This window comes from Schistocerca gregaria, chromosome 4 (genome assembly GCF_023897955.1).
Source record: "Schistocerca gregaria isolate iqSchGreg1 chromosome 4, iqSchGreg1.2, whole genome shotgun sequence".
Classification (NCBI taxonomy): Eukaryota; Metazoa; Arthropoda; class Insecta; order Orthoptera; family Acrididae; genus Schistocerca; species Schistocerca gregaria.
Genome location: NC_064923.1, coordinates 299,255,870 through 299,271,794, shown reverse-complemented (window position 1 = coordinate 299,271,794; position 15,925 = coordinate 299,255,870).

The following is a 15,925-nucleotide window of genomic DNA, read 5'->3' as shown; positions in this document are numbered from 1 at the left end:
TACGGTCATTAACAGCAACAATTTCAGACAATTCGAGTAGCTTCATGACCTATGCTTCCAAAGGAAACAAAATGAAAGCCATAAATTTGATCTATGTACTATGATAAAAACTATCATTTATTAAATCGTAATATCCTTCAATAACAGTGGGACTAACTATACATCACTCTATTACAATATATTTATGTGAGTATAAAAATAACACTAAGATGATCATTTTGACTAAGCTATTGAATGACTTATATTTCAACAAGCTCTTCGGCGGCTTAAGGATCCATATTCAAAAAACTGCATTAGCATTCCTGACATACATTCATTGTTACAAACTGACTGTACTGACTGTCCTTTACAACCTGTTCGGAGATAGTACATTGAAAAGAAATCGCAATGAAGTAATTTATAAATCGGCGACTGTGACAAAAGAAAACTATCATCTGCATAAAAAAATAGCGAGTCATGTGTATTAAATCTCTGGGAAATAATAGTTGGAACAAATAATTTTAACGATCCATTTAAAGATCAGTGTGGATTGTTCCACCAGTTGGCAATCGAATTTATTATCTATGTACGTTGAAAAAGAAACGATTTCGCAAAAATTTAATAGAAACTTGTTAGTGTTCGAAACAGTAATATTGATTTTATTATTGTATGTGAAAACCGAAATATAAGCTAGAAGGATCGCTCGTTTAATGTAAACTCTGAAAACGCTGCTTGTTCGACAGGCTTCATTATTTGAAGCTTAGCTGGTTGAAGATAAAAGAAGTATTTCAGGAGCTAACGAGAATGCAGGAACTTCTAATTCCTGTCTGGGAAAGACTAAGCGTACGACAAATTTAGTTAACATGCCCTTTTTTGCTTATAATGGATCGTAGAACATAGTTCTCTTAATGTATTCTTGGCCATCAAACACAATCTGTGACATTATAAATACAATCTCCGTTTCCCTTATTACCAGCAAAATGAAGGGAGTAATGCTTACATATTTCAGCATTGTGGATATATAACTATTCTTGTTTAAATGGATGAAATTACGGTAAAATCATTAGCAGGTGTTAAGTGATAATACACCCATAAAGCTCTAACTATCTCTGTAACATCAGTGAGCAGTAACAATTAGTTTACCCCAGAGTCTGCTGTTTCTCTTCTAAACACAACTGTCTGAGCCTTGTGGTACTAAGGAACGCAAATAGTTAATCATTAAATCTATCTAATTTTTGACTGACCTGTCTGAGATATCAACATAGTTACGTTTGCATTTCTACCATTTAATTTAGGTGAGTACACTCCGTAAGACTGCAAAGCGAAATATTACAGACTACGTAGAAGAGACTGGTCTCACGACACAGAAGAGAAAACATATACATGACTGAAAGAACTAAAGGAGATTAGAATTCAGTCGATATTGATGTCGTTAGAGATGGGGAGAACACTGTGAACGCCTGTTTAAGGAACCGCCCAGCCCTCTAATAAAAGTTCTTCCGGATGTTCCAATTTAAATCAGTTCTGACACACAGGAATTTTAATTCCGTTCCTCCACAAAAAAAAAGTAAGCTACTGAGGCAGTCAGTCGTGAAGTAGTAGGTTTTAGGTGGTACGACGAATGGGAACGTTTCTGAGAAAAAAGAAGATTTACTAAAGCATACGATGCAACATATATAACTAAGTACGGTCAGTACGACATAGAGACGACAAGAATTATACTTCCTTGTGTGACGATCATGTCTTTCGACATATAGGAGTAATTATTGTGTGTGGTCACTGAATTACATCGTCAACCTAATACAATTTATATCGCCTACAGTATGAAAAGCAGCCAACGTTAAAGAGGTAATGGTACATCTTACCAGCCTTATAGAACTTCTCGCAGCATTGTAGGTTTGGTGCAGTCCGGTGGTGGAGCCTCTCTGAAACTTGTCACGTGGCACCGAAATGATCGCAAGACACCATATTGTCATTGTGGATGTGGATGTTGGGGAACACGTGGGATAATCGAGTCGAGCGCTACTAGAATACCTAAAGCGCTCAACAGATCTGGGATCAGGTGAGTTTAGGAAGCACCTAATACGAGGGTAAATAATATTATAATTATAAGGCGACGAAAATCTGATTTTGTGGAATACAATTATTTTTGCCTTCGTGTTTATGGCCCAGTATCTTATCAGTTCTCTGCCAACTGTTGTTATTGGTACACGTTCGTTTTGACGATTGTGCAGCCATTCGACTTCATTACCTTTACTAAATGCCTGCTTGAATGTAGAATAGTAATAACTTGAATCAGTTTTATGATATCTGTTATTCGATTTGTATAGTTTTTCCCCGAAAATAATCGGGAATCATTGACATAAACGTATAAACATTATCCAGCAGAATTTTAGCTCAATGAATGCATATCACTCGCCTAAGATTGGGTAGTAAGAACAAATCAAAGTATACTCCCATAGTGATCGATCTAATATTGTGTTCTCGTAAATCTTCCTATTCAGTTGCATTTCTCTCTGGGCCAAAGCTTCAAGTTTTACTCTTTAGTGACCTGGTAAAAACTTTATTGTTAATTTTCGGCATTTTATCTGCCGCCCTCCCCCCCCCCCCCCCGCCCCCTCACTCTTCCCCAGGGGAGTCAACTCTTTTGTGGGTACGAATTTGACACACACGGGGCCCCTACGTTTGAAGTACTCATTTCTTTTCCGTGCTGCAGATCTATCCTCCTACTATTATACTTTCCCGCCCTTGGGGTCAAGGTCTTGCGTGAAAGTGGTTAACCAATAGTTATGAAAGTACCATTTCTGTCCTTTCCTTCTTTCTTGTTCTGACTTCTCTTGCCCTTCTTTCGCTACGGCGTTGGATGCCTCCTTTTTTATCTTTCTTCCTCTTTGTGCTTGCTTGAAGGCCTGCTCACGGGTTTGACATGCGAAGGTTGACGGGATAATGTGTAGCTCCCGTTACCCAGGATGACAGATAAGACACACGCATTCTCCCTGGTGAAGGCGACGCCCATGAGGCGCGACTGCCTGATCTGTTACATTTCCCAGTGCCGATTGTTACCTCTGGCTGAAGTTGAGGAGGTGTTACCTGAGGTGTGTTCAGTCACGTAAGCAGAGTGTGCTCTCTTCTGTAGGGCCCCCAGAAGGAAAGAGCGCGCCATTGGTGACACTGGAAATCATTGAAGATTCAGTGGCGATGAGCATATCAGCTCCGTCGAGGCAAGCTCTGTCTTATAAACAGAAATGGGAAGAGGCCGAAGACACGGTGAATCTTCCAGTTGGAGCCCGCTATTTCGTTGTGTGACGCACAGGAGGAGGTCCCAACTTTTCTACAGTGACCCGTTAATCATTCATAAATGTGTGGATACAATTGCCTACCCAATAAAGTAATGTACCCGTTTACCCAATAGAACTTTGCTTCTAGAGAAAGACAGTGCGTTTCAAGTCCAAAACTGCCCAAAGCTACGCTCCTCCATGAATACTCTCTTCGTGAAGAGGCTCATCGAACACTGTTTTCTTTACATTATGTCATATACGCTGGGCTGGTTGATGGTATAACTGAGGGAGATAGACAATATTATCTCTCTGATCAGGGCATAATCACAGTCAATCAGGTTATGAAGAGGGCGGGCTATCACGTCAACAATGTCACCCTACCGAACCTGCCTGCCAGTTTCAAAAAATGGTTCAAATGGCTCTGAGCCCTATGGGACTTGACGTCTATGGTCATCAGTCCCCAAGAACTTAGAACTACTTAAACCTAACTACCCTACGGACAGCACACAACACCCAGTCGTCACGAGGCAGAGAAAATCCCTTACCCCGCCGGGAATCGAACCCGGGAACCCGGGCGTGGGAAGCGAGAACGCTACCGCACGACCACGAGCTGCGGACCTGCCAGTTTCAGCGCTACAACCGTACTTGCATTTCTTGTAAAAATGCAGCCAAATGTGTAACTTGTGGCAAGGATGTTCATGAGGTGGACTGCCCATCTTCTCCTCCCCGGTGCATCAACTGCACTGGCAACTGTGCCACAAAAGCCCTGTGTACCTCAATGAGCGAGCAGTTCAGGAGATCCGGGTTAAGGAAAAGGTACCGCTACATGTTGCTCGCAAAAGTCACTAGTCTTGCATACTACTATCCAGCAGTTACAGGACAATTGTAGCTACGTCACAGCCCGTGAAAGATTTGGCCACACAAAGTTGCGATCTCCAGTTCAGTGCTACGTTTGCGAAATCGCCTAGTGATAAGGTGACGTCCTCACCTCCGCCTACTAGAGGTGCTCAACGCATCTACACACCTTCGCCCACAACAGTGAAGTCCGTCGTGACGTAACCAGAATAATGGAAAATTAAAAAAGAATACTCCCTGGACGACGTTTTGCACCCATCAGTTCAGCAAACGTCTGGGTCCACATCTGACAAAAGCAAACGTACTAAGAAGTCGAACAAAGACAAACATCCAACACTGAAAACCTCTACAGTGACATCACATGCCACCTCTGTCCGGTCGACATTTCACTGGTGTGATCAGCGACCGATTTTCCACCCTGGAGTCACATGACCTACCCATTGAGGCTATTGGTACCTTCTAAGAAATAATGGAACAGAATACTCCAGGTGTAGTATACAGGCGAAATCTGGCATTCGGCAGCCATGGAAGTAATTGCCCCGTATATGAGAAATATCTCATATTATCGAATATGTGGCTGTTCTCCAATGAAACATTTGTGGCATTAAGTTACACAGGAAAGACTTACTGCTGCTACTGCCTTCGCAGTAGTTGGTTTACACCCTAAGAAGCTAAATTACGCTTCCATGACCGCTCTGACCTCATAAACTTCACTCCAGTATGTTTCGATCTTTCTTCTAACAAAAGAAACGCCAGCTCACTGGGGAATCAGGACGCTCACAGCCAAACCATTTCATTGAACCCCTAGCTACAAGGTGTTGATGTCAATCTCTCTGTCCCCAGTTATACTATTTTTCTTTGTAATATCTACGTTCTCCCGTCCTCTGATCTCACTATGGCAGACACCTGCAACTCACCGTTCAGCTCCCTCAACTCTTTCTGGTACTCAGCCATCCCATCCCATTAGGGGCTCTCTGAGAACCTGCCCGAGAGCCTCTCTCCTGGCGGATATTCTCAACCTCCTTTCTGTCATTTCTCTTGCCAATGGTGAATCCACATTACTTCAGATTCCACATACTCTTTCTAACGCTTTAATCTCTTCTTCTGTACTGCACAGCTTGCCCACCATCTAGAATAGTCCATCGTCTCGGCTACATACTCGAGCTACCATTCCCCGTGCGTAATTCTGACTCAGGTCCCATCTGTGCACAAAACGAACTGGCAGCTTTCCAAAACTGACTGGAGGCTCTGCTCTTCACTGGCAACCTTCGACGAACAACATTTGCACACAGGTGATGATCAGGTAAAGTACCTTACGAATGTTGTTCTTACCGCCACATACTGTTCCATCCTCCTAACCCCTTCCCTACCGCGACGTGCTACAATCAGCCGATGGACTGAGGAATGCAGCGTGGTTCGCGCGCAGAGACATGCTCTCCGTGTCTTTGAACGTGATCCCACGAAGGAGAACTGTATTTGTTGAAAACAGTTGTGCGCAAAGTGTCGTCGTGCTATCAGAGAGAGCAAAAGAGCTAGCTGGACTTCTTTTACTAATTCTTTTAAAAGTTTTACTCCCTCTTCTATTGTTTTCAGTAACCTACGTCAGATATCTGGAAACAAAGTACATCTCCTGATTCCTTGCCTGACTGTAGCAAACGAAGTCATTGGGGATTCTATATTTCCAACGCCTTTGGACGATACCTCTCAGAGATCACGACCTCTGCCAGTTACCTTCTCATCATCCTCCACCGGGAACGAGTGGAGGAGGCTCGAGAGGTCTCTTTCCCCTCTCAAAACTGTGAATGTTACAATACTGCTTTTTCTATGAGGGAGCTCGAACATGCTCTCACCTCGTCACGATCCTCCGCTCCAGGACTGGACAACATTCACATTCCGATGTTGCAGCATCTCTCTCTTGACAACAAGCACTTTTCCCTCTTTACGTACAATCGGATTTGGACGGACGGTACGTTTTCCAGTCGTTGGCATGAAGATACCGTAATCCCCGTACCCAAGCCGGGTAAGTAAAAACATCTTCCGTGCAGCTGCCGCCCAATTTCCCTCACCTGCAGTGTCTGTAAGGTAATGGAACGCATGATAAACGGTTAGCTGGTATGGTAGCTTGATTCTTGGAATTTACTAGCAAATGCACAATGTGGATTTCGTAGCATCGCTCTGCAGCTGATCATCTCGCCACTCTGTCAACCCACATTATGAACATTCTTCTATGAAAATAGCAGACTGTAGCTGTGTTATTTGATTTGGAGTAGGCTTGCGATACCTGCTGGAAAACGGGCATCCTCCGTACAATGCATAAATGGGGCTTCAGAGGCTCCTGACACATTTGATTCCGTAGTTTTTGAAAGACCAGGTTTTCAAGGTACGTTTGGCCTCAGCTTTGTCGAATACTTTTGGTCAGCAGCACTGGGTGCCTCAGCCCAATGCTGAGCGTATCCCCATTTGCCATAGCAGTTCACTCTATTATGGACTGTCTCCCGCAGGCATCTCAGGCTCTCTTTTCTTCGGTGATTTTGCGATCTACAGTAGCTCTCAGCGGACCTGTTTACTTGAGCGACGACTTCAGCGACGTCTCGACCGTCTTTACTCGTGGAGCGTTGACAACGGCTTTCACATTTTCACTGTAAAAACTGTTTGTCTGAACTTCTGGCAGCGTAAGAAGTTTCTTTCACCGTCCTTACATCCCAGTCCTGTTGCTCTTCCAATTGGCGAAATCCACGAAATTCTTGTAGGTCACATATCCTATCTGGCAGCACGCTGTAACCGATGTCTAAGTATTAAACGGTACCTCATGGGGAAAACTTCGAAAAATCCTTATCCTCTTATACCAATCCCCTGACCGTAGAAAAATGGACTATGAGTATTTCGTTTACCCTTCTGCACGACCATGTATTAGGCGCCGCCTCGACACAATCCACCATTGAAACATACGTATGGCCACAGGATCTTCTTACACTAGCCCAGGAGGCCGCGGTGGTCTAGCGGTTCTAGGCGCTCAGTCCGGAACCGCGCGACTGCTACGGTCGCAGGTTCGAATTCTGTCTCGGACATGGATGTGTGTGATGTCCTTACTTGGGTTAGTTAGGTTTAAGTAGTTCTAAGTTCTAGGGGACTGATGACCACAGCTGTTGAGTCCCATAGTGCTCAGAGCCCTTTGAACCATTTTTTTACACTAGCGATATGAAATTCTATGCAGGAGCTTCCGGACTCGCTGTCATACCAGCGTGATGTCTGTCATCTTTCCTCTATGCCCAACCATCCATCCTATGCGTCCCTTTTTTATGACACCCTTGACCGCAAGTACTGGGTACGCGCAATTTCTTTGTTGCCTCCCGGAGTACTCCGCTTCAGAAAGCTATCCTTACCATACCTGACATGTTCCCCGTGGGTGAGAGCCCTTCACCGCCTTGAATTTGTGCAAAGCCCCTTATTCATGTTGGACGTAGTTCGTTTCCCAAGGACATTACTCCGGATTCGACCCATCGTTGTAAGTTTCTCGAACTTTACCTGGACCGTGTAGACAGCATCTTCGTCTACACTCATGGCTCTAAGAACGACCGTGGTGTCAGATGTGCCTTTGTCATTGGCAACAAACATTTTAGATACTGGCTTCTCGAACAACGCTCGATTTTTACTGCAGAGCTTTCCGCCCTCTATCAGGTGACCCAATATATCCGTCCGTTGCGTACTGTGTTCCGATTCACTCAATGCCCTCCAGAGCCTCTGTGTGCTACCACCCATTAGTGAAATCAATCCGCAATTGCTTCCAGTTGCTTGCTGATGATGAAACCAATGTGATGTTCTTGTGTCCCTGCTCACGCAGGAGTGTCGGGGAATGAAGATTCCGATGTTGCTGCCGAGGCTGCTGTCCGCTTACCTAGGCAATTTAGTTATTCTTTCACTTCAGATGATTTCTGTGTTTCTGCCCATAGAAACAGTGTCTCTGGTCTTCTCTCAGTGGTAGAAAACTCCGGGAAATTAAACACGTCCCAACGGCCTGGACAACTTCCTCGCCCTTCCCATCACGTGAAGATACTTTTCCCTCGACTGAGTATTGGGTCTTGTTGTTTCATTCACCGTCATTTGTCAACTGGAGACCCACCCCCCTTCCGCCATCACTCTGCTTATTGAACCAACAATTGAAAGTGAGCCATTTTATGACCCAAAACCCGATTTAAGAACCTTTACGTTTTAACGTATGTTTGGCATCTGGCTTACCAGACATGTTAACAAATACAGCAAGAGTTGTAGATCGCGTTTTATTTGTATTCATCACAGTAATATGGCAAAGTAAATTTTATTTTCAACCATTTGAGCATTCTCCTCAATGGAGAAGTCATCGGTTTTAGCTACTCGTCTACTTCAGTCGATTATACTCTGAGTATTATTCAACTTCATCTGGTAACAGAGCATATAAAATTATGACACGGGCGCTAATGACGTCAGTTGTTTTCCAAAGTAATGCAATAACAACAACAACATAACACTTTGTCTGTCAGAGCCGGCCGCGGTGGTCTAGCGGTTCTAGGCGCGCAGTCCGGAACCGAGCGACTGCTACGGTCGCAGGTTCGAATCCTGCCTCGGGCATGGATGTGTGTGATGTCCTTAGGTTAGTTAGGTTTAAGTAGTTCTAAGTTCTAGGGGACTGATGACCACAGATGTTAATTCCCATAGTGCTCAGAGCCATTTGAACCATTTTGTCTGTCAGACTATAACGATTTCAGCCAGGTGATAAAGATTGGTGGCAGTTATATATAAAAATGTCTTCCTCTGAATTGCCTGTAGAATCTGAAACAAGGAGAATGAGGCCGCTGTATTCGGTTTATGAGCACGACACCACACCCAAGCAGTTCCCGCGATAGTCTGTCCTCTCCAATGGCGCAAGATCTGCTGCATGGTTCCCAAAATGTGTAACTGCAAGCAAGTGACTCTTCTGAAGACATCACGCAAAGCTGATTAAACGCATTAGCCGGTTGACGTGCATGAGCGCTTACAGCGGTTCATTTACACATCGTCTCCTGCAAACATTAATGTTATCGGTACACCTATACGTTGTTATATGCCAAGGATTACTGTTTCCTCTATTCGTTTGTATCAATAACAGACTGATTTGTAATCAGGAACCAAAGATACTGTGAATCATCTTTAAGATTTTTTTATTTTTATTTTAAATCTAAGTTTCGTAAACCGTATATTATCTGTTGAGTAGTGATGTATTTACATTCAAGAGAATGTGTAAATTCCTTAGAAACGATTACCTCCCAGTCCTACCATTTCTGGCCGTTTTAAATAAGTTGGTAGCAGACTGTTTGGTAACTGAACGCTCGAGTGCTTTGTGCTCTCCTTCACTGATTATTCCTTAAGTCTTTTCGAGGTATGAATATTCTGACTGGTTTAATGGATTGGGTTGGTTTTGAGGAAGGAGACCAGACAGCTAGGTCATCGGTCTCATTGGATTAGGGAAGTAAGTCGGCCGTGCCCTTTCAAAGCAACCATCCCGGCATTTGCCTGGAGCGATTTAGGGAAATCACGGAAAACCAAAATCAGGATGGCCGGACGCGGGATTAAACCGTCGTCCACCCGAATGCGAGTCCAGTGTCTAACCACTGCGCCACATCGATCGGTGACTGGTTTAATGGGCCGGCCCTCCATGAATTCCTCTCCTGTGCCAAACTCTTCATCTCACAGTAGCAATTGCAACCTACGTCCTACATTATTTCCTGGGTTTATTCAAATCTTTGTTTTCCATTACAGCTTTTATCTTCTACAGCGCCCTCTAGTACCATGGAAGTTATTCTCTGATGTCTTAACAGCTGACATACCACGCTGTTGCTGCTTCTTATTAGAGTTTCTCACAAATTCCTTTCCTCGCCGATTCTCTGGTGAAGCTCCTCACTCCTTTTCTCATGACTCCACCTAATTTTCAGCGTTCTCCTGTACCACCACATCTCAAATGCTTCGATTCTCTTCTTTCTTGGTTTTCTCAAAGTCCATGTTTCACTACTCTACAATTCTGTGCTCCAAACTTACATTCTTACGTATTTACTCAGTAAATTAAATCGAAACTAGTAGATTTTTGCTGGCCAGGAATGCACTTTCTGCCAGTGCTAGTCTGCTTTTGATGTCCTGCTCGCTCCGATGGTCGTCGATTATTTTTCTGCCAAGGTAGCAGAATTCCTTAACTTCATATACTTCCTCATCTCCAATTTTGAAGTTTGTCACTGCTCTCATTTGTGCTACTTATCATTACTTTCGTCTTTCTTCGATTTACTCGGAGTCCATATTCTGTACTCATTAGACTGTTCATTTCATTCATCAGCTTCTGTAGATCTTCTTCAGTTTTACTCGGGATAGGAAGTCATCTGCAAATGTTGTCATTGATATCCGTTCACCTTGAATTTAACTGCGCTCTTGAACTTTTACTTCCATAAATGCTTCTTCGATATATAGACTGAACAACAGTAGCAGAGTACATTCTTCTTCGTTGCCCACACTTGCTATTCCCTCTTGGTTGTTTTACATATTGTATACTGCCCGTCTTTCCCTATCTCCATCCGAACAAGTGTTGAAAGGCCCAAAGGAACTGACTGGCCGCCGTGTCATCCTCAGAGTATAGGTGTCACTGGATGCGGAGATGGTGGGGCATGTGGTCAGCACATCGCTCTACCCTTCCGTGTGTCAGTTTACGAGACCGGAGCTGCTACTTCTGAATCACGTAGCTCCTCAGTTCGCCTCGGAAGGGCTGAGTCCATTCAGCTGGCCAGGAGCACTCGGCGGACCGGATGGTCACCCATCCAAGTGCTAGCCCAGCTCGACAGCGCTTAACTTCGGTGATACTACGGGAACCAGTGGTACAACTGTGGCAAGGCCGTTGGCGTCGTTGCCTACAAGTTACCGATATTTTTCTGAGAATCTAGAAAATTTTGAACCATTTTAAATTCTCGAAAGCTTTTTCAAGGTCGATAAGTCCTAAGAACATGTCTTGCGTTTTCTTCAGTCTTGCTTCCGTTATCGACCGCAACGTCAGAACTTCTTCTCTGGTGCCTTTACGTTCCCTAAAAGCAAACTGTTCGTCAACTGACACATCTTCAATTTTATTTTCGTTTCCTCAGTAATTTATTCTGGTCTGCAACTTGGATGCAGGAGCTGTTAAGCTAAATGTGCAATAATTTTCATACTTGCCGGTTCTTGCAGCCTTCAGGATTGTGTGGAAAATGTTTTTCCGAAAGTCAATAGTCTGTCGCCAGACTGACACACTATACTATGCAACGTTAAGTATTTTTGTTGCCGTTTCCCCCCCCCCCCCCCCCCCCCCCACGATTTTCGAAATTCTGATGGAATGCTGTCTATTTCTTGTTCGTTATTCGATCTTAAGTCTTCGAAAGCTCTTTTAGATTCTAATTCTAACACTAGATCTCTTATCTCTTCCCTGTCAACTCTTGTTTTTTTCTTCTGTCATGTCGTCAGAAATGTTCTGCCTCTCATAGAAACCTTCAATGTACTTTTTCTCCTACCAATTCTCTCCTTTGCATTGAACAGTGGAATACTCGTTATTCTATTAATGTTACCGTCGTTGCTCCAGTTTCACCTAAACTTTGTAAGCAGGCTGTTTAGGTTTTTTTATGGGTAACGCCACGTAGCGCTCTGTATGAAAATTACTGTCTGTGCTGTGTGCAGTCTGTAGCTGGTTTGCATTATCGTTTGCTGGGTGTTAGCGTAGCGTTGCGCAGTTGCGCAGTTGCGCAGTTGGAGGTGAGCCGCCAGCAGTGGTGGATGTGGGGAGAGAGATGGCGGAATTTTGAGAGCGGATGATCTGGACGTGTGTCCTTCAGAAACAGTACATTTGTAAGAGTGGATGTCGTGAACTGATATATATATATAATGACTATTGAACACTATTAAGGTAAATAATGTACATTGTTTGTTCCCTATAAAAATCTTTCATTTGGTAACTATGGCTGTCGGTAGTTTGTGCCTTCAGTAGTTTATTTAGCTGGCAGTTGTAGAGCTCGCTGTATTGCAGTAGTTCGAGTAACGAAGATTTTTGTGAGGTAAGTGATTTGTGAAAGGTATAGGTAAATGTTAGTCAGCGCCATTCTTTTGAAGGGATTACTGAAAGTCAGATTGCGTTGCGCTAAAAATATTGTGTGTCAGTTTAAGCACAGTCATGTATAATTTTCTAAGGGGACGTTTCAACTTGTTTTGACTTTTCTTTACACTGAGCCAGTCCTTTTCACACTAATTTGTCTTCAGATCTCTTCCGCTTTTGTTATACACCCATTTCGTCTTTGCGTCCTTGCAGTCCCTATTTATTTAATTCCTAGGGGACTGGTATTCCTGAATTTCCTGCAATATTTTTGCGCTTTCTTCTTTCATCGATCAGTTGAAGTATTTCTTCTGTCAGCCATGGTTTCTTCTGAGTTGTCTTCCTTAGACATATAGTTTTATATCCAGCTTCTGTGACTAACTTTTTACAGATGTTGAATCATCTGCCACTAATCTACCTACTGAGCTTCTCCCTATCTGTAGCCTTAGAGAACTGCAAGTACGTCTCTATATTCCTTCGCACTTCTGTATCCCACTTCTTTGCACATTTATTCTTTCTGATTAGTCTCTTCATCTTCTGTTTGCCCTTCATGATTAATAAATTGTGATTTTTGTCTATATGCTCCTGGGTGTGTCTTACAGTTCAGTGCCTGATTTCGGAATTTCTGCCTGCCCATGATGTAATCAAACTAGAGCCTTCCCAATATGCCAACCACTATTACACTAGAGAGAGTGGAGATGGGGAATGTAGTGGAAAGTGATTTCTTTCAAAGAATCAATGATATACATAAGATACCAATCTTGCTAGTCCAAAATTGCAGTAATCCTGGTGCTACTGGTGCAAAATGCCAGTGCATCGGGGAACAAGAAGATACTAAAATAAAGACAGGTAATGGGGACCTCAAGTTGTACATTCTTAATTGAGGTGGAATGTCTGTGAACTGCATTTTAGGTATTGGCATTTGCATGATTGGATTGAAAACATTGACGTCTCATGTGCAGACAACTGCTTGACAAATGATAAGGAAAATACTGTTCTTGATTTATTGAGAACTACTGCACCCATGGCATATACTGCTGAAGTGGAAGGGTGAAACTTGTAGGAACAAAGTTACAGCATATCGACAGTCATCCTTTTAATTTTTTACAAACTCAACAGCTAATCCATTCTAGCAATGGGCGGCATGGTAAAGTGCACATTCACGATAATGTTTCTGAATCTGCGTGTCTGACGGTAAAATAGGAAGCTGAACTATACATTTTTTTGTATAGGTATATAGATTATCCTCAGAGATGGTTGTAACCATCAAAGGGTATGAGTGTCAAATGGCTCTGAGTACTATGGGACTCAACTGCTGTGGTCATTAGTCCCCTAGAAATTAGAACTACTTAAACTTAACTAACCTAAGGACATCACACACATCCATGCCCGAGGCAGGATTTGAACCTGCGACCGTAGCAGTCGCACGGTTCCGGACTGCGCGCCTAGAACCGCTATGAGTGTCATACGGAAGTGTTTGGTCACTAGTCGTATTGCCATACGACGTATTCTATCTCTTGATCAAAGAGTTTTTTAATTCTTTAATTTTTAGATTTGGGAATTGTCTGACAAACATAAATGAGCATCTAATTCTTGAGCAAAATGCCAATGGACACTAAACCTGAAGTAATTAACCTGATTTATGCTTATTCAGATGTTCTGCACATAAAGTAAATAGTTTAGCCATGGTTAGTCGCACAGAGAAAGTCCGAAACGCCTTCATAAAATTTAAAAATATTCTTACAACCACCGGCCTAGACCTAAACCTTAGAGTCCGATTTGTAAAATGCTACATCTGGTCCGTACTCCTTTATGCCTCTGAAGGATGGACACTAAATATGGCATCAACGAAGAAGTTAGAGGCCTTTTAAATGTGGATTTATCTCAGAATGCTTAAAATACCGTGGACTGCAAGAATAACCAACATCCAAATACTGTAACGAATGAACAAGCAGAGAGAAATGTTGACACTGCTTAAAAGAAGAAAAACTTCATACCTTGGACATATAGTATGGAACACCAAATATTTGCTTATGCAGTTAATAATAGAAGGGAAGACTGAAGGAAAAAGAAGACAAGGGCGAAGAAGATCATCCCGGTAGGACAATATTAAGCAGTGGACAGGTCTACGAAGTGTAAACCAGCTATTACTTACAGCGATTCACAGAAGAAAGAACAACTTGTGGTCGCCAACATCCATTAATGGATAAGCAGCAGAGGAAGAAGTCTACAGCTTGACACAACACGTTTAAAATACTTTTTCTGCTCGGTAGAGACAAATGTCTATGATATCTTCTGTGGTTCTTGCGCAGACTAGGACAAAACACGAAAATTAAGTAAACTTAAAAATTATGTGGAAGAAGAATGGCACTCGAATTTGATTTTCAGGATGGAGTATTCTTTTGAATTAAGTCCAACACTGTCCCTTTTGAATTGAGCGCCTCCGAAAACCTTGCAAAATTACTGATTCTGATTACACTAATATCAAAATGCAGAGCTAATAATATCAAAATGTTAAAAATTTCCGTATTTAAAGCCTTTCTTATAATCTCTATCGCACGGCGAAAAAAAAAAAATTAGACACTTTGCATTATCGCAGTGGCGGTGATAACGGGCTACATAAGGATAGTGAAGATCGTCTATTGGAGTGTGCAACACAGAGAACTCATTATTCAGAGTACAGAAAAGCGTAGCTTCGAATTAGAGAACAAATTTGGAAATTTGCATAAAGACAGGTGTCAGAACTTTCATTAGCAAATATTTCCACGATGGCATACGGAGTATCTTTCACATGAAGATTGTTCCCGACACGTGTTTGGATGCAGTTTAAAATGCATGGTGCGAGACTCTTCGTAATAGGAACAAAGTCATGACTCCAGAGCCTTACGGGATGACGATAAACGTTTCCAGAAAGGAATCGTAAAGGGAGTCAATCAGAAAAAACTGATTTAACAAAGTTTACCTTCTAACAAATTTGTCCATTGCCATGAAATACGGAGGCTCTCTTTTTTTAAATCTTATAACAAGCTCTATTAAATTTGAACCACAAACGCCTCGGAAATTTCTAGTGTTAGTGTTACAGCTCTTTCCAGGTCAACAGGCCATGCAATTCGTTTCTAGCTCAATGGCCCGTTCAGGATCAGTTGTAGCTCCCTCAAAAGGCTTAATATTTGTTTCACCGCGTGCCTCAATTTCGATTTCGACAGATCAACAGCCCCTTCTGATCGATGGTCGTAATACTATTGGAAGAATATTGTTCTCTGTACAATGTGGTTGTTCCGACTGAAATACTAGGTGCACCAAAAATTAATTCAGTTTCATCAGTAACCAAAACGTTTTCATCTCTTCATTACGCTATGTCATTTTATTCCAGTATGGAAAGTAATGTTTATGTTCACATGGAAAGCATGATAGTGTAGGAGATATGCCAGTGTATACTAAACAACAATGAACAAATGACTGCATCTTCTAAAAGTAATATACTCACGTGTACAATATACCAAATGCTCTTTTGTTGTATAATTGGAGCGGACCAGGAAATGTCAGTATAACAGTCTGCCCATTGTGAAAGGCGCTGATGTCAGTGAATTTCCCCATTTGTGTCCTGTATCGGCGCTAGTACTTGCACTCGTCTCTGCTACCCTTATTCATTGCATTCGTCTCTGGTACCCTTAGTCACTGAAGTGACAAAAGGTCAAGAGATAGCGAT